This window comes from Triticum aestivum, chromosome 1B (assembly GCF_018294505.1).
Source record: "Triticum aestivum cultivar Chinese Spring chromosome 1B, IWGSC CS RefSeq v2.1, whole genome shotgun sequence".
NCBI classification, from domain to species: Eukaryota; Viridiplantae; Streptophyta; class Magnoliopsida; order Poales; family Poaceae; genus Triticum; species Triticum aestivum.
Window position 1 is genome coordinate 153,282,085 of NC_057795.1, and position 22,179 is coordinate 153,304,263.

The 22,179-nt window shown below is 43.5% G+C and overlaps 1 protein-coding gene across 6 annotated transcripts in view; it reads right to left on the minus strand.

Moving 5' to 3' along the window:
- The window catches only part of LOC123113047 (crossover junction endonuclease MUS81), a 13,439-nt gene extending 7,267 nt beyond the window's left edge, over nucleotides 1-6,172 (minus strand). For 2 of the 6 annotated variants that reach the window (XR_006455882.1, XR_006455877.1), the window contains exons 1-6: nucleotides 5,875-6,171; nucleotides 5,165-5,261; nucleotides 4,924-4,999; nucleotides 4,670-4,756; nucleotides 4,467-4,577; nucleotides 3,237-3,394 (exon numbers count right to left, since the gene is read on the minus strand). The gene's annotated coding sequence lies outside the window, so the exon portion shown is untranslated. The other 4 variants (XR_006455885.1, XR_006455890.1, XR_006455891.1 and 1 more) reach the window with 4 other exon arrangements.
- Nucleotides 6,173-22,179: the final 16,007 nt, after the last annotated feature.

The window sequence follows — 22,179 nt, forward strand, 5'->3', positions numbered from 1 at the left end:
AACCCGCTGCGTTTTTTGGTTTGAGCTCTTCTGGCTCAACTAGGTGGGATTCCTCGAGGCGGTCGCGGCTAAGTGGATCTCCGCACGCTCATCTTCCCACCGCTCCATGTCCGCCGTTGACTCGTGGCAGTTCTGTGCCAAGCTCGCCCGCCAATTTATGAAGGGGTGGGGCATGAACCTTGGGTGGGACCTTGGCGAGCGCAAGAAAGCCCTCCTGATTGCCATCCAAGCCCTAGACGCCTACGCTGACACTTCCGGGATTTCCCCGGATGAGTGGATGCTGAGATATGATCTCGAGGATCAGCTCTCGACCATCTACACGGATGAAGAAGCATACTGGAGGCTCCGCAGCACCCAACAGTGGGTGCTCCGTGGAAACGCCAATACAGCTTACTTCCAGGCGATTGCCAATGGGCAGCGGCGCCGGAACTCCATCCATTGCTTGTGGGATGGAGATACCCCTCTCGTCCGTCCTTCGGACATCCGAGTCCACGTCGATGGCTTTTATAAAGCCCTATTTTCCGCCACCCCTAGGGGTGGGGCGGCACTGGCCCCCGACACTTGGTCAGCTGCCCAGTTAGTGTCTGACGAGGCGAATGTCGCCTTGGTGGCGCCTTTCTCCGAGGACGAGGTCCTCATGGCCATAAAGGGTATGAACACCTCCTCGGCCCCGGCTCCGGATGGGCTGCCAGTGACGTTTTTCAAAACGTTCTAGCAAACCATCAAACCGGAAGTCATGGCCCTCTTCGATGAATTCTACTCGGGGGCCATGGACCTTTGGCGCCTAAACTATGGGGTCATCACACTCATCCCCAAAGTTTCGGGTGCTTCTGACATCCGCCAATTTCGGCCTATCACTGTGATCAATGTGATATTCCGGATCTTGGCCAAGGGGTACGCCAATAGGGTGACCCTTCTAGTTGACACCGTCGCCCACCCCAACCAATCTGCCTTCATCCAAGGGCGGTTTATTCTGGATGGGGTGTTAGTCTTCCACAAAGTTCTTCATGAAGTTCGGTCCAAGCACCATCGAGCGGTCTTCCTGAAGCTCGACTTCCATAAAGCCCATGACACGGTTCACTGGCCCTTCCTTCGGGAAGTCTTGCTCCGCAAGGGCTTTGATGACCGGTGGGTAACCAGAGTTATGCAGCTCGTCACCTGCGATCGGACCGCGGTTAACATTAACGGAGAGATAGGTCCATACTTCCCCACTCTCTATGGGGTTCGCCAGGATGACCCGTTCTTCCCGTTTCTGTTTAACATCGTGGTCGATGCCCTTGCTGTCATCCTGGATAAGGCCAAATCTGCTGGCCATATCCACGGCGTAGTCCCTCACCTGGTAGGGGGGGGGTCTCCCTCCTACAATATGCAGACAATACCATAATAATGGTGGAGGGCTCCATGTCCGACATAGCCAACCTAAAGTTCCTCCTCCCATGCTTCCAACAGATGTCCGGGCTCACCATCAACTTCGATAAGAGCGAAGTGATGATTCTGGGCTACTCCCCTGAGGAGGCCCAAGCCATGGCCGACCGTCTGAACTGTCGGCTGGGTACTTTCCCCATGACTTATTTGGGGATACCCATTAGTGACTCGCGACTCACCGTAGCTGACCTGCGCCCGCAATGACTCGGATGCAGCACCGGGTGGAGCCTTGGAAGGGGAGGTGGCTCTCGAAGGCGGCCAGGGTGATCCTCATCAACTCCTCGCTTGCCAGCCTCCTCTGGCTTCTCATGAGCTTCTACAGCCTTCATGAGACTCTCCATCAGGAGATCGCCAAATATCGGTCCAGGTTTTTCTGGGCAGGCGAGGGAGAAAAGCAGGAATACCATATGGTGAGCTGGCCCGACATTTGCAAACCCAAGGACCAGGGAGGACTTGGGATCTTGTCTTCTCGGCGCATGAACATTGCTCTCCTGACCCGATGGCTCTGGTGAATCGCCAATGGGGAGGGAGGACTCTGGCTTACCATCATCTGCAATAAGTACCTTCGAGGCCAACCTTAGCTTTCTGTCAACGTTCTGGTGGCTCCCAGTTCTAGCAGACTGTGATTCAGCTTCTACCCGTGCTCCGCATTGGCACGTCCATCTTGGTTGGCTCCGGGTCCTCGACCCTGTTCTGGTTCGATCATTGGGCGGGGGACTCCCCCCTGGCCGCCCGATTCCCGAAACTATTCTCCATAGCGGTTGACCCTCGGTTCTCTATCAAGAGGGCCCTTATTGACTTAGGGCGTCTCGCTTTGCGGCGCCACATCGGCCCCCTTGAGGTGGCCGCTTGGGACTCCCTCCTCCAGGACATTGCCCTTCTACCGATGGACGTCAAGGGTGCCCCTAACTCCATCTCTTGGCGACTGGAGCCCTCCGGCCGCTTCTCCACTAAGTCCTTATACTCGGCTATCGCTCCCTCGTTGGCCCCTGAGCCCTTTAGCCTGATCTAGGACATTCGCCTTCCTCTGAAGATCAGGATCTTCCTGTGGCAGTGGATCCGAGGACGCCTTCCCTCTGGGGTAGAGGTCCTCAAGCGTAATGGACCAGGAGACGGGATATGCCCCTGTGTGGCACAGTGGAGGATGCTAACCACATCTTCTTCTCCTGCTCCACGGCCCAATTCCTGTGGTCCTGCCTTCGCGAGACGGTCGGTGGACAGTGGTGCAACACCAACTTCCCGGACCTGCTTGCGGAGATCCACGCCTCCGCCCCTCGCCACCGCCATATTAGATGGTTGTGCGTTGGGTCCTCGCCTGGACGCTTGGACCATCCACAACAAGCTTGTTATTCAGAAAGTACCTCTCCGATGTGCAATTGACGCGATCTTTAAAATGTGTGGTTACCTGCAACTTTGGTGGCCGCTTAGCCGGCCCCAGGATCGGGACACCATCAACACCCACCTCGCCGATCTTTGCTCGATGGCCTTCCGTGTGGCGCCCCCGCTGCTGCCCCCTCCTCCGGAGCCTGATTAGGCCTGCTGCTCGGGTTGCTGTGTGTGAGTTTGTTGTTTTTTATTTCAGGGCTTGTTGAGCTGTGCCCTCAGCATTAACCCAGTGTACTATTGTATGTGTCTGTGAGACTTGTGTGTGTGCATGTGTGAACCTTGTTGGACGTTTGGCTTGGGCGGTTTGCTTTATCAAAGCGGGGCGAAAGCCTTTTTCGGTAAAAGGAATTTATTATAGTGCTGCTGGGGTACAATAATCAGTTATCTGGAAATTCATACTGATGAGCAGAAAACTTTATTAATACCTATCAGGGGACTTCTTCCGTCATATTCATCAGAACCTGCATCGCTGAGCACAACTGCAGGATGACCGGCCGCTGTTAAAGGTCCTGCAGGACCGTCCAATCCAGATCATGCGAGACAATCGCGAGCTGTCTCTTTGCCTTTTTCTGTTAGGTAATACCTACAACAAACTCGTACGGTAAGTCCCAAGTTTATGCTTGGTATCTCAACAGAATGTGTGTGCTTGGCAAATAAAGCCCCAGAGAGAGAAAAGGAGATGCAAACTGAACAGAGTGAGCTTCTGCTTGTATTCGGGGTGGAAATAAAGAAGGGAGATGACTGCAGGACCAAAATAATGAGCAAGATCTGGTTCATGTAGCAAACTGGCATATATCTGGAACATTCCCAAATGACCACATGTGCAAGATTTTTATAAACATGTTTCAGGTTCATATTGTGGACCAGATGAGTACAAAGGAGCTATGGAATTGGACATGCCTGCTTCTTTTCCATCGATAGAAAATTGATGATATACCACCACAGAGCTGTATGTTTAAAAGATATATTTTCTTAATTAGCTCAAAAGATTAGAGAGCATTATATTACCTAAGGTGCCCACAAGCATCAACTAGCAAACTATCAGATGTTGATACCCTGCTACCATATATATGACTTCACTGCTACACTTTATCAAACTTCTCCGACTAGGAGAAAAAATGAAGTAGGAATGTTTCTTGATACAAGTTAAATTACTAGAGAACACATTTACCAAACTGCAAAAGCACACCAGAGGTTAGCCACATTTTTGGATCCAGCCGATCCACACTCAGACCAAAACATGTGAGTGGCTTTTCTATCCGGTGAGTGTCGCAAGAGCATGAATTGGATAAACTAGTGCAGACACAATCATACTTAAATACATGAGAACCCTATGAACCCTCTAATGAGAGTCAAGTTCATGCATACAAGTGATATATTTTATAGCTCTGGTATCTCCTTGAGTTTGAGTCCATTAAAATATCATTTTATCATTTAAGAAAGATCAGGCAAAGTACAAAGTTCACAACCAATAGCTAGCAGAGCCACAATAGTACATTATACAGCAATAGCCAGTGATGTGAAGGTAATAAAAATTGTGCTCTAATACGTGAGTATAAAACGTATTGGGTTTACTCCCCTAAAAGATCCAATTCTTTTTTTAATAAATGACGGAAAAACATAACATTAACATGAGGACGAGTCTGGTACATTACTTTGCAGGATTACTCTTTTTCTCAACCAAATCCTTATTTGTTAACGTCTTCATGCTATTCCATCCAGTGTAACTGTAACCATCATTCCAAGAATTCCTACTGTTGTTTGGGCTGCTCATAATACAACAAAGACAGTTAGTGATGCACTAAAATATCCGCTGAAATTAGCAACCATGGCATATACTGAATCACTGAAACTGTACTCTATTGCATGTTGTGACAGACCACTGGCCTCAGCAGCGTCAATAAGCTCTTGCCTCATCATAAATTCCTTCCCTCTTTCCATTTCCCTAGGGGGGAAGCAACTGTCAATATCCACTGTTGCATATTCAAGTGTATTTTCTCTTTTCCTCTGATTAAATGTTGCCCTTTGTACTAAGGTTGCACTAATTTTGCAGCGTGAACAACAAAAATTTAGGTAAGATAGCCCCCCACCCCCCACCCTAAAAAATCATACCTGTAGAGTGTGATCATTATTGCATAAGCAGCTGATTTCAACCATGGCACATAAGGTTTGTTTAGTGTGTTCTTCCCTGTTAAAAGGACAGTACCCTTTTAAGATATAATAATAAACCTGTTTCCATTGAACTGACTATTGATACATAAAACTGATGGGGAAGAAGACTTGTTGTCATCCTGATGATGAAAAAGGAATAACAGATTCCAGAGGACACGTGAGCAATCATGAAAACTATTACCCGTTTCTCCTGGTGTATTACTTCTCGGAGGGGACAAATCAAGGCTGGACCCTGAAAGGAGACTTCCATGACGTCAACAACCCAACCTCCAACTCCCCTGACAAAAATAATAGAACCGAAGAAGCAACAACAACGATTAAACTACTTCAGAAAATGAGTTTTTCAAAAATCGATGCAACTCAATGTAGAAAGCAACCATTGTGTAATAGATACATTCCACACATTAATCTAGTGTGTGATTTCCACCTCTAAATTCAACACGCAAAAGAAAAATCAAAGGGAAAGAGTTCTAGAATATGGATCAAAACTAAAGTCATACTGTTATCGACTTATACCACTTCTCTGGTCATCTACTTGCAGGCAAATCCCAAGTAGAATGGCAACCCTAAAGGGATATAAATACACCTTGACATATAAAAATGGTAATGGCCTATACGTGCAGCATCAACGGTCGCAGCAGATGAGTAAACATAAGGGGAACTGGACTGAAACTTATGATTCCACAGACCATTAGCTAGCCAAACCGAAAATCCATGCTCAGACCAAATGGGCACAATTAAAATCCCCTAAGATCCCAGAGCTAAGGCACCCAAATCATAAACCAAGCCATTCGTCTTAGAGTGGCAATGTGACCCCGAAATCGTCCGAAACCTAGGCTCGTCTCAATAGCGTAAGAGGAAAAGGTTCGAGAGAGGCGGGGGAATGCGCACTTGAGACAGGTCGCCGGGGGTCCGGACGGGCTACTTGGCGGCGCAGACGCCGGTGTAGGCGGTGCAGAGCGCGCGAGCCTGGTGCTGGTGGTCCGGGAGGCCGGCCGGCTGCTGCGCTGCCATGGAGCGGTGCTTCTCGAAGATCCTGGCCGCGACCTCCTCGTTCTTCGGGAGGCTCACCTTGCGCTTCTTCCTCGGCACCGACGGCGCCGTCTGCGCCGAGGGTCGGGGGCGTGGGAGTGAGGGATTGGGAGGGGACTGCGGGGGAGTGGGGAGGGGGTTTGGGCGTGGGGAGGATGAGCCCACCATTATTGGTTCGGAGGTTTTCGCTTTGTGATTCGAGAGTTTTTTTACAGTTGAGAGTTAATTCTACAACAGGTGAATAAAAGTAAACATATACGAAAACTAGGTGATACCCCGCGCTTTACGGCGGGAAATTCAGCAATGATTTAGATAGACATGAAAAACAGAAATTGGTAATTTGTGATATTTATTTGGAGGACACATTTCAGTGCAAGAAAGTAAACAATAATGCATCTTCTCACTTCCAAGCTCATCAAACTACTGAAATTGCAGCATACAACAATAGCTAGCTCATTCAGAGGCTTTGAAGAATATGTCTTTGTGAGTCATGGTAAGGAGGGTAGTAGAGCAACACGTACCAATGACTTACAATAAGATAATAAGGAAAGAGCAATGTATTTAACCAAGTATAATGGAGGAAAACTAACCGATAATTAGCCAGATGAAACTCTTACCTAACGACTTGTCTACAAATCCAAAAGCCATCATAGGGGATTCATGAAAAAGAAGAATCAGTTGTTAAAGAAAAAAGTAATCTAAATCAGACAAACTAAAAATGAATGCTTCAGAAAATTGTAGCATATGAAATATAGCTCTGATGGTATAAAGGCATTGTAAAAAAAATAGCGTACAACACATGTGACCAACACTTCGAGTAACTGCATAAAATAGGAGCTAAAAGTGGCAGATGGTTCCCATGAGCCCAAAGCATGCGCAATATGAATCCCTTGGTGCAAATACCATACCTGCACAAAATAGGTTATGCATAAAGTACGTTAGTAAGTAGGGAAAGGCTACAAGAATACAGTAAAAATTGGATTGCTATATGACAACCTTTTTAGACATCTAAAAATAGTAAAACGAAGAAATAAAATGAATTAGTATATTTGAAAGTATATCTTTGCCTACCGATTTGCTTTGCATGGCCGGTGGTAGCAGGATCCTACAATCAGAAAATTGAGAAATAAACATGGGTTAGCGCTGGAAATTTGACTTTTTTCTTAGTAGATATGAGGATGAGGTTCAAATATAATAGGCCTCTTAGTTTGTAGAATCAATGTAAAATTCCATACAAAATTGTTTCAGTGCTTCCCTCCAAGCTCCGTTGTACACCTGCAGGATACATGTTTCTACAAACTGAGAATATATGTATTGGATACCATATCTAAACAGGTATCTGAAGAATTAACATTAAGAATGAAGGAAAAGAAATCCGGATACATGTTGGATGCGTCTTGGATACTTGTGGATATGTCCCAGTTCAATCCTTTGTCCCGATTCTTTTGCTCCTTTTCTGAAAAAAAATCCAAAACCGAAAAAACTATCATAATGTATCCAAGGTGTAGCTCGGGAGTGCCCCCATCCATCCCGTATGCGTACTCACCCTTCCTCCAGGCCACTGGCACTCACGCTCGGTGCCGCCAATCCGCGCGAAGGCGAACCCATCGCTGGCGTCCGCGCCGTGGAGGCCGCAACGCACAGTGCAGGACATCGCTCGACGACCACGTAGGCACGTACTGGTCCATAAGCACTACCACAATAGCTAGAAGATCTCGACCAGAGTCAGCGACTTGCAGAGGGAGTAGTGCTTGTCGGAGACCAGATCAACCGGAAGGATGCGAGTTGTCGCGTTCAAGGCGGTGGCGACGCTCGATGTGGCGTAATGGCATTAGATTGTGGAATCTGAACAAATCATTTGGACAAACAATTGAGTATGCACGGGTCTCGGACGGCGATGACACTTGAAGGGCCGCCGGCGGCGTACTACGAGAGAGAAGCAGGGATAGAGAGAATATAAGAACAATCGGTGGGGATTTTTTTTAAGGAATGAATGGAGATTTATTCGTTAAGGAGATGAAAGACTAATGGTCCGCGTATTAATTCCCATCATAATCAAAGCAGTTTCCTTCTTCTCCTCCCGTGTTAGTCATCCTATATTGATGGTATGCGTGGAGCGATTGCAGGGGCATATTAGATGGACGCTTGCATGCATGCAGAGTCTAGCGAGTTTTCTTGCCCGCGATATTTATGGAAGGTTGCATGTTTCTGGCTGGATGGATGATGTGGCAGGCTGATGTGGATGGGCTGCATGTCAAGAGAATTCAAGTAGTGGGGGGCTCCTATTTAGATATAGTAGATGCCTAGGAGCACCTGCGGGCTCACCATCCTGATATCTCTCCGTTGAATAAGCATAGGGATTCGTGCCACCACATTAGACAGCATGTATTTTTCAGTTTAGATTGACGTATGTTTTCTTTTAGGAGAGGTATAGGGTTTGTATTCTTCCAAACTTTTAATGATCTCTGACTAAGAATAAACGTATGGAGATGTAGGTGGCTGACTGACATCTGACAGCGGCCCTACATGCATGCGGATTTTATTGAGCCATGCGTTTTGAATCATATAACACATCTAATATTTAGTTTCTACCAAGTTTTCAAACTGCAATATTATTTTTCATTTGACAATATCCTTTGCAAGGTCATGTTTTTGTTTCAGCTTTAAAACAATAATATCGAACAAAAACATCAAGTTATGTGTCTTCTATAAAATTGAGAGCCTCGTCCTATGACAATTAAAATAGTGGATTTCATTATTATTAGAATTTTAAATAAAGAGGGAATTCCAATATTCTAATTGTTGGGAAACTCATGGAATAAATTTCATGAAATTAAGTCTTCTTATTTTTATTTTAGTTAAACCCAAGAACTTCGTGATCATAATTCTAGACAAATTAATTATAGTAATTCCAAAATTTTTCCTTCTCTAAAAACTATGTTATTAGTCACCTTGTCTGGTTTATCAATGCAGCGTAGTCGCATTTAATCGTTCATCTTCATGGCCCAGCAAAGATGAATTAACGATAATTACATTGCATGCAACTGTTTTGTTTTTATTTATTGAGTCGTGTCATACCTCTGAGCTCCAACACAGCACATTGATTACGTAGTACTAATAACTACTCTGACATATCTGCGCAGACAAAGGACATCACATGAACCTTTCTTGCATGCAAACGCGTGACATTAACTGAGAATATTGACTTTTGCTGCCCAATTTAATATGCTACCCCACCATGCTGCACAGATATATCATTAAGTGTCAACTATATTAAATGTCAAAGGACATGTATGCACTGCTAACCTATACAACTTCGTCGTGTATTCACGCGTAAAAATCAGTTCGGCTAAAGTGACGCGAATCCCCGGGGGCAGACGGCGGGCCGTGATTTCGGAGGGCGTCGTCGCCGTGTGCTCTTAATCCACCTCCTAAACATATAAGGCTATTCATACTGGGGAGTATCATATACTAGTATCATGCATATGATAGTAGTATATGATACTACCTCCATAGTGCATAGTAACATTAAGTAGTATCATAGATGACCATATTCATTGCCATGCATAACACAAAGTATCATAACATTTAACATGATACGGTATCTATCTATGTAACTCTAACCCTTTCTCTCTTCTTTAATTGTTTGCCACATAAGCATGTTTGCTAGTCCCAAGTGCATGTTACCGGTTATCTTACCTCCACTATGGCCAGCCTAAATATACGCCGCCACAGTCATGATGGGACGAGACCGTGCGTAGAGGTGCACGCTACACGTACACAGAGACCTTGCGTGTGGTCTTCGTCTTCCTATGCGGCCTGCCTGCCCATGTGCTCCTACGCATGTTGAAATGTCAAATGGTTTTTGAAATGTCAGAAAAATCAAACTAGTTCTGAATATAAATCTCCGAGCAATCTGACTGTTCTTTAAAAACCGTGGAAACTTTGAGTTTTGCAACCTTTGTGAAAAATAAATTTAGTGCTTACTTTTATCTCTCCTTTGCATCATCAAATGTGACATTCAAAAAAATGCTTGGAAAAAATACAATTGCACAGGTGGCATGGAAGTTTTTATGTATGCTTTCCGAGTTCCTTTTGTTTGTGTGGGCAGATTTTGACAAAAAATATTGTTCATCTATTTTGGAAGCCATGTGAAACTGACTTTGTATGCTAAGAGCAACTCTACCAAATCCGTCATATCTGCGATCATCATCCGCCGCATGAGGATATGAAGTCCGAGGCGGTATGTGCAAACCAAAAATTACAACCGCCAGCAAAAGTGCAGCTATTGTGGTGTAATCGCTGTCCAGAATGCTCCAAGCGGCGCTATGGGCATGGGCATACACACCCAATCGCTGCACAAAATGGTCGGAACGATGTTGATTGCTGGAAGGCTCGGATTATATTTAAGCAGACTAAACATGCAGAGGCCCAAACTAAGAAGCCCAAAACTTCCCTGATAGAGAGCAACTCATCAAGGAAACCTAGTCGTTCCATCCCATTACCTTCATTCCCTCCGATATGGAAAGGTTGGAGTTGCGGCTCAACGGTTCTTCATAGCTGCACTCGGTGGGTTAGTGGTTGCTTCGCTGTAAGCTGTCGGTTGTGACGGACGAGGAGGCAAGGCTACGACCAGGCCTCCTAGCAGTAGCCGCCAGGCTGCGACCGGTGAAGAGGGGGGCCTCTCCACCTCTACATGACGAGTCCACGATGTCATCTCAATCTCACCTAAGCTTGGGGATGCCCCGGAAGGCATCCCCTCTTTCGTCTTCAAAACCATCGATATACCTTACTCGGAGCTATATTTTTGTTCGTCACATGATATGTGTTTTGCTTGAAGCGTATTTTCATTTTAGTTGTTGTTTGAATAAAATCATTGGATCCGAAATCTTGAATGAGAGAGAGTCCTCCCATGGCTATTTAACTATTTGACCACTCATTGATATTCACTTATATCCTTTTGGAGTAGTTTGTCCTTTACTCTCGTGCTTCACTTATATCCCATGAGTAAATGGTTGAATGCATTAAATGTCATAAATCTGAATTTATATATGTTTCATATGCTTGTACCATGGGGAGCAATGACTTTACATATAAGTAGAGGTGGTAAATTTATTAAGAGTTAGCAAACATAGCATTGGTCACTTGAACAATTCATGAAAGAATATTGAAGGAAGAGAGATTTCACATATAAATATACTATCTTGTACATCTTCTATGATCGTGAGCCCCATTAATTATTTTCAAACTTGATCAAATTTGTTGAAGTTGGACAAGGAAGACAACTTAATGAGTTTTGTTTGGGTATAATGTATAGAAGTCATATTGTTATGGATCCTCCAACATGTGGTGCTTGCTTAGGATCTTTTGTTAGCCAAAATTTCTGTACTAAGTATAGATACTACTTGTGCATCCCAAAAACCTTGAACCAAGTTTCTTCCATGAGTGTCCATCATATCTACCTATATGCGGTATTTACCCGCCGTTCCAAGTAAATTTGCATGTGCCAAACTCTAAACCTTTAGATAATAATTTGTTTTGTATGCCTGAATCACTCATGTAGCGACTAGGGGCTGTCAGTGACTTCCATGCTAGATGGGTTATTCTCACGATGAGTGGACTCCGCTCATCATTCACGAGAAAATGGCTGGTAACCGATATGCCCAGTTCCATGCTCAAATCAAATCAAATATAATTGCAAACAAAACTCCCCCATGATTGTTGATAGTTGGACAGTACCCGTTGTTTCAGACCATCCGTGGAATGTGCTTGTTGGTGGTGGGGGAGTAAAAAATTTACCATTTTATTTGGGAACCGCCTATAATGTGTCTAGCATGGAAGATAGTGAGAACTCTTGGTTGTTATGTTGACAATGAAAGCATACCTCTCAAAATTATTTTCATCTCTGTTTTAAAAAGCTTCGAGTTCTGGCACCTTTGCAAATCCCTGCTTCCCTCTGCGAAGGGCCTATCTTTTACTTTTATGCAAGAGTCAGTAGTATTCCTTCTCATTCCAACCTACTCTTTAGTTGGCAAACATCATGTGTTGGGGAAAGATCTAAGCATATATGGCCATTCAAATATATTTGATCATGAATTATTGTTGTTGACAATTATCTATATGATAAGTAAGTTGGGAGGCGAAACATTAAGTCCCTATCTTTCTCTGTGTTCGATGGATGCTATTTGTTCTAAAAATATGCTTTGAGTGGTAGCAATCATGGAAGACTATATGATGGTTGAGTATGTGGTATTTGCTAAATCAAAGCTCTTACATAGACCCTTCCTGAAAATAAGATGATTTGCAATTGTTTGATAACTGAGAGCATAGTTTGTTAGTTTTCAAGAAAGTTTATGGTCTATGCTTTAACATGTGATCGCTGGCGGGAGGTCGCTGGTGGCGAGGAGGCGATCCAGAGACCCGAGGAGGCAGAGCAGGATATGCGCGGGCTGAGGGCTTTTGAAGATATTTCCAAAATCTCACCCTTGGGTATATATATCCCGACTCTGTCGGTGTGACCGAGTGGAACAACTCGGTGGCACCGAGATGCAGAATCGCAAGCGGTTACTGCAACTCGGTGTGACCGAAATGTTCAAATCGGTTGCACCGAGATGAAAACCTAGATCAACTTAGTGAACTCGGTGCGACTGAAATGGATGACTCAGTCATACTGAAATGCACAAAGAGGTTTTGGAAGTTTAAGTCTATGAAAAATCGGGGACTCCGAGTGCTCCTCACACAGTGTGGCTTGAATCTGACTTGATCAAACTTTGTGATGTAGCATGAATAGAGTTTGAGACGAGAAAAGCATAGATAGCTAGAGGAGGTTCTTAGGCATTCTTGTCCATCCACTTGGCAAAAGAGAAAAAAGCCAAACAATCAAAGCAACAAGTGGATGTCCTCGAATGAGTAAAACATGCAACCAACATGCTCACACAATAAAATGGCAAATGAAATATGTGGCAAAGCATGCATAAACACTCTAGCATTTATCAGGCAATTTACGATGACTAGGTTATCTATATATGAGTATATTGACTTAGGAGTCAAATGAGAACATTTGATCATAGGTCATACTCATCGTTTAAGCACAAGTGGGGTTACCACTTTTACATAAAGCATTGTTGTGTTCACACCGTTAGAGTTGCTTTAGCTCAATTCTTAGAGTAAAGCTCCCCCTAGATGTGATATATCCCCTAAGAGGGATGAACTAACCTTGGGTTTTGTCGATGATGACTTCATGTAGGTGTTGAAGATGTGGACGCTCAATGTTGATGTAGATCATTCAGAGCAATCCATTTGAGTGAGTTGCACTTTCAATATCTACACGGGTTAGTCCCACAAGGAACAAACAAGGATATCCATGGACATAGAATGATGTACACACAAGATGATGTCAATGAAAGAATTAGGTTACCTTGTCCGTTGTCTTACCAACAAGAGGGTTTGCGACTCCTTGAACTAGTGCAGGATATGGAAGTTGTTTGCACTTGTTCTTGCCAAAATGATATGAGTGAAGTGTGTTGGCGGAGTCACCCTCAAGAACTCTCTAGTTCTTCTTCTTCGGGATCCACATCATATTGATGGGAACCCTTAGGGTTGTAGTCGTACTTGATGAAGTAGAACTTGATGTAGTCTTGGGAACCCACTTGACCAAGGCCTTGGGAGCTTCTTCAAATGCATCAATCTCCTCTTGAAGCTTATCCTTGCCTTTTTGCTTCTGGTCTTGTGGTGGAAGATCATCTTGAGCTTGTGTCCCTTGGAAAGAAGTAGGATCATACTTCTCTTGTTGAGGAACAAACTTCGTCTTGGGGTATTGATCTTCTTCCAACTCAACTCCATTGGCATGAACTTCCGTTCAAAACCAACACCTTGATTCTTTCGGTGCCTTCCTTGCTTGCGTACAATTTCCTCAAATTGCTTACTCCCGGCAAGGCTCTTGTAAACACCCTTCTCTATAATTCCATTCAATAAGCTATTTTCTTGCTCAAGTGTAACTTGGCTAAGAGAATCATTAGTGGAATCAAGAGAACTACTAGAAGCAACAATATTGGATTTAGCATGATTATTGTTACTACTAGAGGAAGAATCTTTCTTACTTTTGTTGCTAGATTTAACTTGTGGCATGTAAGTAGACAAGAGTAAATGCCTGGCAATGTAAGAAGAACCTTTCTTGCGAAGATCATCATTGATTGCCTTTAAAAACTCATGCTCTTGCTCTAGGTTGAGCTTTTCAAAGTGTAACTTCTCATGAGTCTTTAAAAGTTCTTGATGATCTTCCAAGGTAGTTTCATGAGCTAACTTAAGAGTATTTAGCTCTTTAGTTAGGCGATCAATCTCCTTCTTATCATCGTCATTCGTTTTATCTTGATTAGCATGATTAATAGCAAATTCATCATACTTTTCATAACTAGAGTTATCAACAAGTAAATAATCATCACCTAGCAAGTCATCTTCATCACTATTGAAATCAACATACTCGGGGTGTGATACCTTTGGGCCTTTAGCCATGAAGAATCTTCCAATTCCTTCATTTGGTGAGTCAAATATGTCATAGGAGTTGGTTGACACAAGTGCTAGACCGGCAACACCTTCATCTTGAGTATATTCGGAGTCGGAGTGACAACTTCTTTCGGAGTGATGGTCGGAATCGGAATCGGATACCCATTCACCAACGTGAGCTTGATGTCTTCGTTTTGTGTAGCTCTTTGATGGTTTGTCCTTCCTTTCTGAATCCTTGCTTCTCCAGGAGGTTCTTCATTCATAACGATCATCTCTACTCCTTCTCTCTCTTGGTGGTGATTCTTCTCTTCTAATTCTTCTTTTATGTGAATCTTATCTCCTTTTGTAGGGAGTCGTACACTCATTGGAGTAATGTTCGGGACTCGAAGATCTTTTGTCATTGTAGGACCTTGACTTGGAACTTATTTCCTTGCTTCTACTCTTGTAGAACTTGTTGAAGTTCTTCACCATTAGGCTCAATTCTTCATTGAAGGTTTGTTTCTCACTTGATGATGTAGGAGCATCACATGAGGCTTTGTAAGGACCACTTGACTTGTTGTGAAGCTCTTCTTTATCCTTGAGTGACATATCATGAGCAAAAAATCTTCCAATGACTTCCGTTGGCTTGAGATCTTTGTAATTGGGCATCATTTGGATCAATGTGCACATGGTATCATATTTTCCATCCAAGGCTTTTAGGATCTTCTTGATGATGAATCTATCGGTCATCTCTTCACTTCCTAAGCCGGTAATCTCATTTGTGATGAGAGCAAGCCTAGAGTACATTTCAGCGACACCTTCACCATCCTTCATTTTGAACTTGTCAAGATGACTTTGAAGCACATCCAATTTGGATTCCTTGATGGAGTCAGTACCTTTGTGCATATCAATCAAAGTATCCCAAATTTCCTTTGCATTCTCAAGACGGCTGATTTTGTTGAATTCTTCGGGGCACAATCCATTGAAGAGAATATCACAAGCTTGAGCGTTGTATTGCATCATGTTCAACTCTTTCGTGGTAGCTTCACGGTTCGGTTCTCTCCCATCAAAGAATTCACCTTGCAAGCCAATACACACAATAGCCCAAACGGCGGGGTTATGTCCAAGAATATGCGTTTTCATCTTATGCTTCCAACTAGCGAAATTAGTACCATCAAAGTAAGGACCTCTATGGTGGCAATTGCCCTCGCTAGACGCCATACTCTCCTAAGTTGTGAAACCAAGGCTATGATCACCAAAAGCTATGGAAATCAAGGCAAATGGAGACCGTAGCTCTAATACCACTTGTAGGATCGAAAGTATGTCTAGAGGGGGGGGTGATTAGACTACTTAACCAAATAAATATCTAGCCTTTTTCCAATTTTTAGTCTTGGCAGATTTTAGCAACTTTACACGAGTCAAACAATCAACCTACACATGCAATTCTAAGAGTATAGCAGCAGAATGTAAAACTTTGCACATGAAGGTAAAGGGATGAGTTTGGAGGGAGCAAACGCAATGTTGACACGGAGATTTTTGGCGTGGTTCCGATAGGTGGTGCTATCGTACATCCATGTTGATGGAGGCTTCAACCCACGAAGGGTAACGGCTACGTGAGTCCACGGAGGGCTCCACCCATGAAGGGTCCACGAAGAAGCAACCTTGTCTATCCCACCATGGCCATCGCCCACGAAGGACTTGCCTCACTAGGGTAGATCTTCACGAAGTAGGCGATCTCCTTGCCCGTACAAACTCCTTGGTTCAACTCCACAATCTTGACGGAGGCTCCCAAGTGACACCTAACTAATCTAGGGACACCACTCTCCAAAAGGTAATAGATGGTGTGTTGATGATGAACTCCTTGCTCTTGTGCTTAATGATAGTCTCCCCAACACTCAACTCTCTCTCTCTCATACGATCGGATTTGGTGGAAAGATGATTTGAGTGGAAAGCAACTTGGGGAAGGCTAGAGATCAAGATTCATATGGTAGGATTGGAATATCTTGGCCTCAACACATGAGTAGGTGGTTCTCTCTCAGAAAATGAATGCTGGAAGTGTAGGCATGTTCTGATGGATTTCCTCACGAATGAGGAGAGGGTGGAGGGGTATATATAGCCTCCACACAAAATCTAACCGTTACACACAATTTACAAAACTCGGTGGGACCGAATCAGAAAACTCGGTTAGACCGATTTAGTTCATAATGTGACTGTTAGGCATTTCGGTGGGACCGACATGTCAACTCGGTGGGACCGATTTATTTAGGGTTAGGGCATAACGTAATCTCGGTGTGACCGATTACACAAACTCAGTGGGATCGACTTTGGTAATAAGCTAACCAGAGAGTTGGTCATGCAAACTCGGTGGGACCGATTCGCTCATCTCGGTGAGACCAAAACGTTACGAAGGGGAAATAGAGAGTTTGCATTGCAAACTCGGTGGGACCGATCACTCATCTCGGTTAGAACGAAACATTGCGAAGGGAAACAGAGAGTTTGCAATCCCATCTCGGTGAGACCGAGATCCCTATCGGTGAGACCGAAGTGACTAGGGTTTTTCTAGAAGTGGCTATGTCAAATGAACTCGGTGGCGCTGGATGGATCAAATCGGTGGGATCGAGTTTGACTTTTGGTTTGGGACAAATGTGGATATGAGAAAGTGGTTGAGGGTTTTTGGAGCATATCACTAAGCATTTTGAGCAAGCAAGCCATTAAGCAACACTTCATCCCCTTTTAATAGTATTGGCTTTTCCTATGGACTCAATGTGATCTTGGATCACTAAAAGTAAAATGTAGAGTCTTGAGCTTTAGAGCTTGAGCCAATCCTTTGTCCTTGGCATTTTGAGGTGTCCACATTCCTAATCCATGCCATACCAATCATTGAACTTTCCTGAAATATTCATCTTGAAATAGCATTATTTCAATGAGCTATATGTTGTTAATCATTACCAAAACCACCCAGGGATAGTTGCACTTTCATCCATGCTATTATATTACCCACCTTGGATGTTTTATATGCATTTATATGCTATTTTATATTATTTTTGGGACTAACCTATTAACTTAGAGCCGAGTGCCAGTTTCTGTTTTTCCTTGTTTTTGAGTTTTACAGAAAAGGAATACCAAACGGAGTCCCAATGAACTTAAAATTTACGGTGATTTTTTATGGACCAGTAGAAGCCCCTGAAGCAAAAGAGTTGGGCAAAGAGCCCCGAGTCATCCATAAGGGTGGAGGGCGCCCCCCTAGGGCATGCCCCCTGTCTTGTCGTCTACACGTGGACCCCCTGACTTGTTCTCGACGCCAAAAATTCCTATAAATATAGAAACCCCGGGAAATAAACCTAGATCAGGAGTTCCGCTGCCGCAAGCCTCTATAGCCATGAGAAATCAATCTAGGCCCTCTCTGGCACCCTGTCAGAGAGGGCATCATCACGGAGGCCATGGAGGAGGATCCTGGAGGGGGCCATCATCGCCATGGAGGCCAAGGACCAGAGGGAGAACCTCTCCCCATCTAGGGGAGGCCATGGATAAGGAAGCACAAGGAGGAGACCTCTCCCCCTCTCTCTCGGTGGAGCCGGAGTGCCATAGGGGGAAACATCACTGCGGTGATCTTCTCCATCAACATCACCAGCTTCATCACCATCCTCATCTCTTTTACGCGGTCCTCTCTCCCGCACCCCGCTACAATCCCTACTTGAACATGGTGCTTTATGCCACATATTATGATACCAATGATGTGTTGCCATCCTATGATGTTTTGAGTAGATTTCTTTTGTCTTTTGGGTTGATTGATGATCTAGATTGGTTTGAGTTGTATGTTTTATTTTGGTGCTGTCCTATGGTGCCTTTCGTGCCGCACACACGTGAAGCATTCCCGCTGTAGGGTGTTGCAATACATTCATAATTTGCTTATAGTGGGTTGCTAGAGTGACAGAAGCTTAAAACTGAGTAAGGGGGTTGTTGCATATGTGATAAAGGGGACTTGATACTTTAATGCTATGGTTGGGTTTTACCTCAATGATCTTTTTAGTAGTTGCGGATTCTTGCTAGAGTTCCAATCATAAGTGCATATGATCCAAGAAGGGAAAGTATGTTAGCTTATGCCTCTCCCTCATATGAAATTGCAATGACGACTGCCGATCTTGTTAACAATTGCCTAGGATAATTCCGCACACCGACCCATCATTATTCCACACTCGCTATCTATAATATATAGTAATATATTCTAACTTTATGTTAACAACACCTATTTTTATATTTTAGTTCTCCGATTTCATGCAAAGTTGTCATCTTCATACCCATAACGTAGTTTTATTTCTCGTTTCTAGATGGAAGCAAACGTTTGGTGTACGTAGAATCGTATTAGTGGAATGATAGGACTTGAGAGAATATTGATCTTACCTTTAGCTCCTTGTGGGTTCGACACTCCATCCTTATCACTTCCTCCTTTGGAAATTGCTACGATGATTCCTTGCACTTGGGGATTATCACCATGTCAGTCTTCAGTAGCACCAGCAACAAATCTTGCACCATGCCATGCTTGTTGATACACCGATGCAACTCTCGAGGCTCAATTTCTTTTATTGCCAACTATGCTACTAGCCTACTGCTAAAGATTTTTTGCAAAACATGGAATTTATGGTCGCACATTAGCTTTTTGATAGTTTGATTGGTGGCACTAATTAATCGTAGATTTCTATTGGTCACACATTGGTTTGTTTATTCATTAACTACATAGATTTGATTAACTGCATATTTGTGTTGGTTTATGTTTATTAGAACAATAGGAAGATGCTTGATTAATTCTTACACCTCATTTGGTTTGGTGGAATTTCATAGGAATGGATTCCAATCCCTACATAGGATTGGTTCCTATCCTCTACATTTCAAAGAAAATTAAACATCAGCCTAGACTCAGTGAGAAAATCCCTACGATGTGAACCAAGTGACATCTCTTTTCCTATTTCTACTCGGAAAAAGCATATTTTACTCCCATGAAGAAAGTGTGTTGTTCGTATAACCCCCTTACCTTTCTTTTGGTTCACTTAATCCCCCTAATATAACCAATACCGTCCAAACTCATTGTTGGTGGGTTTGTCAGATGGTTTGCTAATGTGGACTAGGTCAAAGTGGTTTGTTGACCGTGTGAGGAAATTATATTGCGTGAAGATGAGGATGATGCAGATTTCTCCGGCACCGCTATAGAGAAGAAAAGGGAAGATGGGGTCTTGTCCTGCCGCCGGTGCTGCCTCCTGATATGTCTTCGTCGTATCTATAATTTTTGATTGTTTCATGCCAATATTATTCAACTTTTACATACTTTTGGTAACTTTTTATATGATTTATTTGGACTAACTTACTTATCCAGTGCCCAGTGCCAGTTCCTGTTTGTTGCTTGTTTTTGTTTTGCAGAAAATCCATATCAAATGAAGTCCAAATGTGATGCAACTCCACGGAGAATTATTTTGGAATATTTGTGATTTTTGTGAGTTGGAATCACCGCAAACGAAGGCCCACACGGACCACAACCCACCAGGGCGCGCCACCAGGCCCAGGCGCACCCTGGTGTAATCGTGCCCTCCTTGTACATCGGTTGGAGCTCTACTTCGGGCGCAAGGAAGCTTATATCAGGAAAAAATTGTGTAAAAACAGCGCAATCGGAGTTACGGATCTCCGAGAATATAAGAAACAGTTTTCGGCCAGATCTGGGGAACGCGAAACAGAAGAGGACAGAGAGGCAGATCCAATCTCAGAGGGGCTCTCGCCCCTCCACAACCATGGAGGCCATGGACCAGAGGGGGAACCCTCCTCCCATCTAGGGGGGAGGCCAAGCAAGAAGAAGAAGGAGGGGGGCTCTCTCCCCCTCTCTCCCGGTGGTGCTAGAACGCCGCCGGGGCTAGGATCGTGATGGCGATCTACATCAACAACCTTGCTAAAGTCAACACCAACTTTCTCCCCCTCTATGCAGCGATGTAACACCTCTCCCCCCTGCTGTAATCTCTACTTAAACATGGCGCTCAACTCCATATATTATTTGCCAATGATCTATGGTTATCCTATGATGTTTGAGTAGATCTGTTTTGTCCTATGGGTTAATCGTGATCTTGGTTGGTATGATTGCATATTTTATTTATGGTGCTGTCCTACGGTGCCCTCCGTCTCGTGCAAACGTGAGGGGACCCCGATCTAGGGTGTTGCAATATGTTCATGCTTCACTTACGGTGGGTTGCAAGAGTGACAGAAACTTAAACCTGAGTAGGTGGGGTATGACGTATGGGAGTAAAGAGGACTTGATACTTAATGCTATGGTTGGGTTTCACGACCTTAATGATCTTTACTAGTTACGGATGCTTGCTAGAGTTCCAATCATAAGTGCATACGATCCAAGTAGAGAAAGTATGTTAGCTCATGCCTCTCCCTCATATAAAATTACAAGAATGATTACCGGTACTTGTTATCAATTGCCTAGGGACAAATGACTTTCTTGTTGACAACAACTATCTACTTTTATTACCTTGCTATTTATTCTTAGTTTTATTCTTGCAAAGTACTCATAGTTTTATTCTCGCAAAATAGTTTCATACTTGTTTTAGGTAAAGCAAACATCAAGCGTGCGTAGAGTTGTATCAGTGGTCGATAGAACTTGAGGGAATATTTGTTGTACCTTTAGCTCCTCGTTGGGTTCGACACTCTTACTTATCGAAAGAGGCTACAATTGATCCTCTATACTTGTGGGTTATCAAGACCTTTTTCTGGCGCCATTGCTGGGGAGCAATAGCGTGGGGTGAATATTCTCGTGTGTGCTTGTTTGCTTTTATCACTAAGTAGTTTTTATTCCCTATTCTAAGTTGTTCTCTATCTTTAGTTATGAATATGGAACACAAAACACCAAAAAAATTAGTTGTAGTTGATACTCATGGAGGTGGGGAACCTCCTAAAACCCTTGATGCTCGTTACATAAAAGATGTTATGCGCTACTTTGATAATCCTAAGAAAACCCCATTCAACTATATAATGGGAGTAACATTGGATCAATGTGAATACTTTAGGGATTATCGCTTGACACAAAAAGGGAAACTTTTATGGGATCAAATTTATATGTTGCATTGGTATGCTCGAGATTTATGCTTGAAATATGATTTTACTCGTTGCTCTAGGATGAATGCTCCGCACCTTCCCTTTTCATGTGAATTTAATGATAATGAAACCTTGGCTTCTTATGCTAGAGGTATATATGATTATTATGATGTGGAACGAATAGAAGAATTTGTTGCTTTTAAGGGTGCTTATGAAATTGAATCTTTGTTTGAAAAGTTTGAAGCTTTTGATGATGATGTTTATAGGCCTAAATTTTTTGCCATCCTTAAATATCGCTATGATAATTATAAATTCAATTCCAATATTGATGCATTTATCGAGAAAGTCTCCGCTGCCCAAGAAGAGAATAATATTTTGTAGAAGTCTATGGAAGAAGGAATTGATGAAACTGTGAGCTCATTGGATGAAAAAGATGATGAGGAGAGCGAAGAACAAGTGGAGGAAGAACGGATTAGCTACCCGTGCCTACCTTCTAATGAGAGTAACCCTCCAACTCATACATTATTTAATGCCCCTTCATTCTTACCGAAGGATGAATGCTATGATAATTGCTATGATCTCATTGATTCATTTGAAATATCCTTT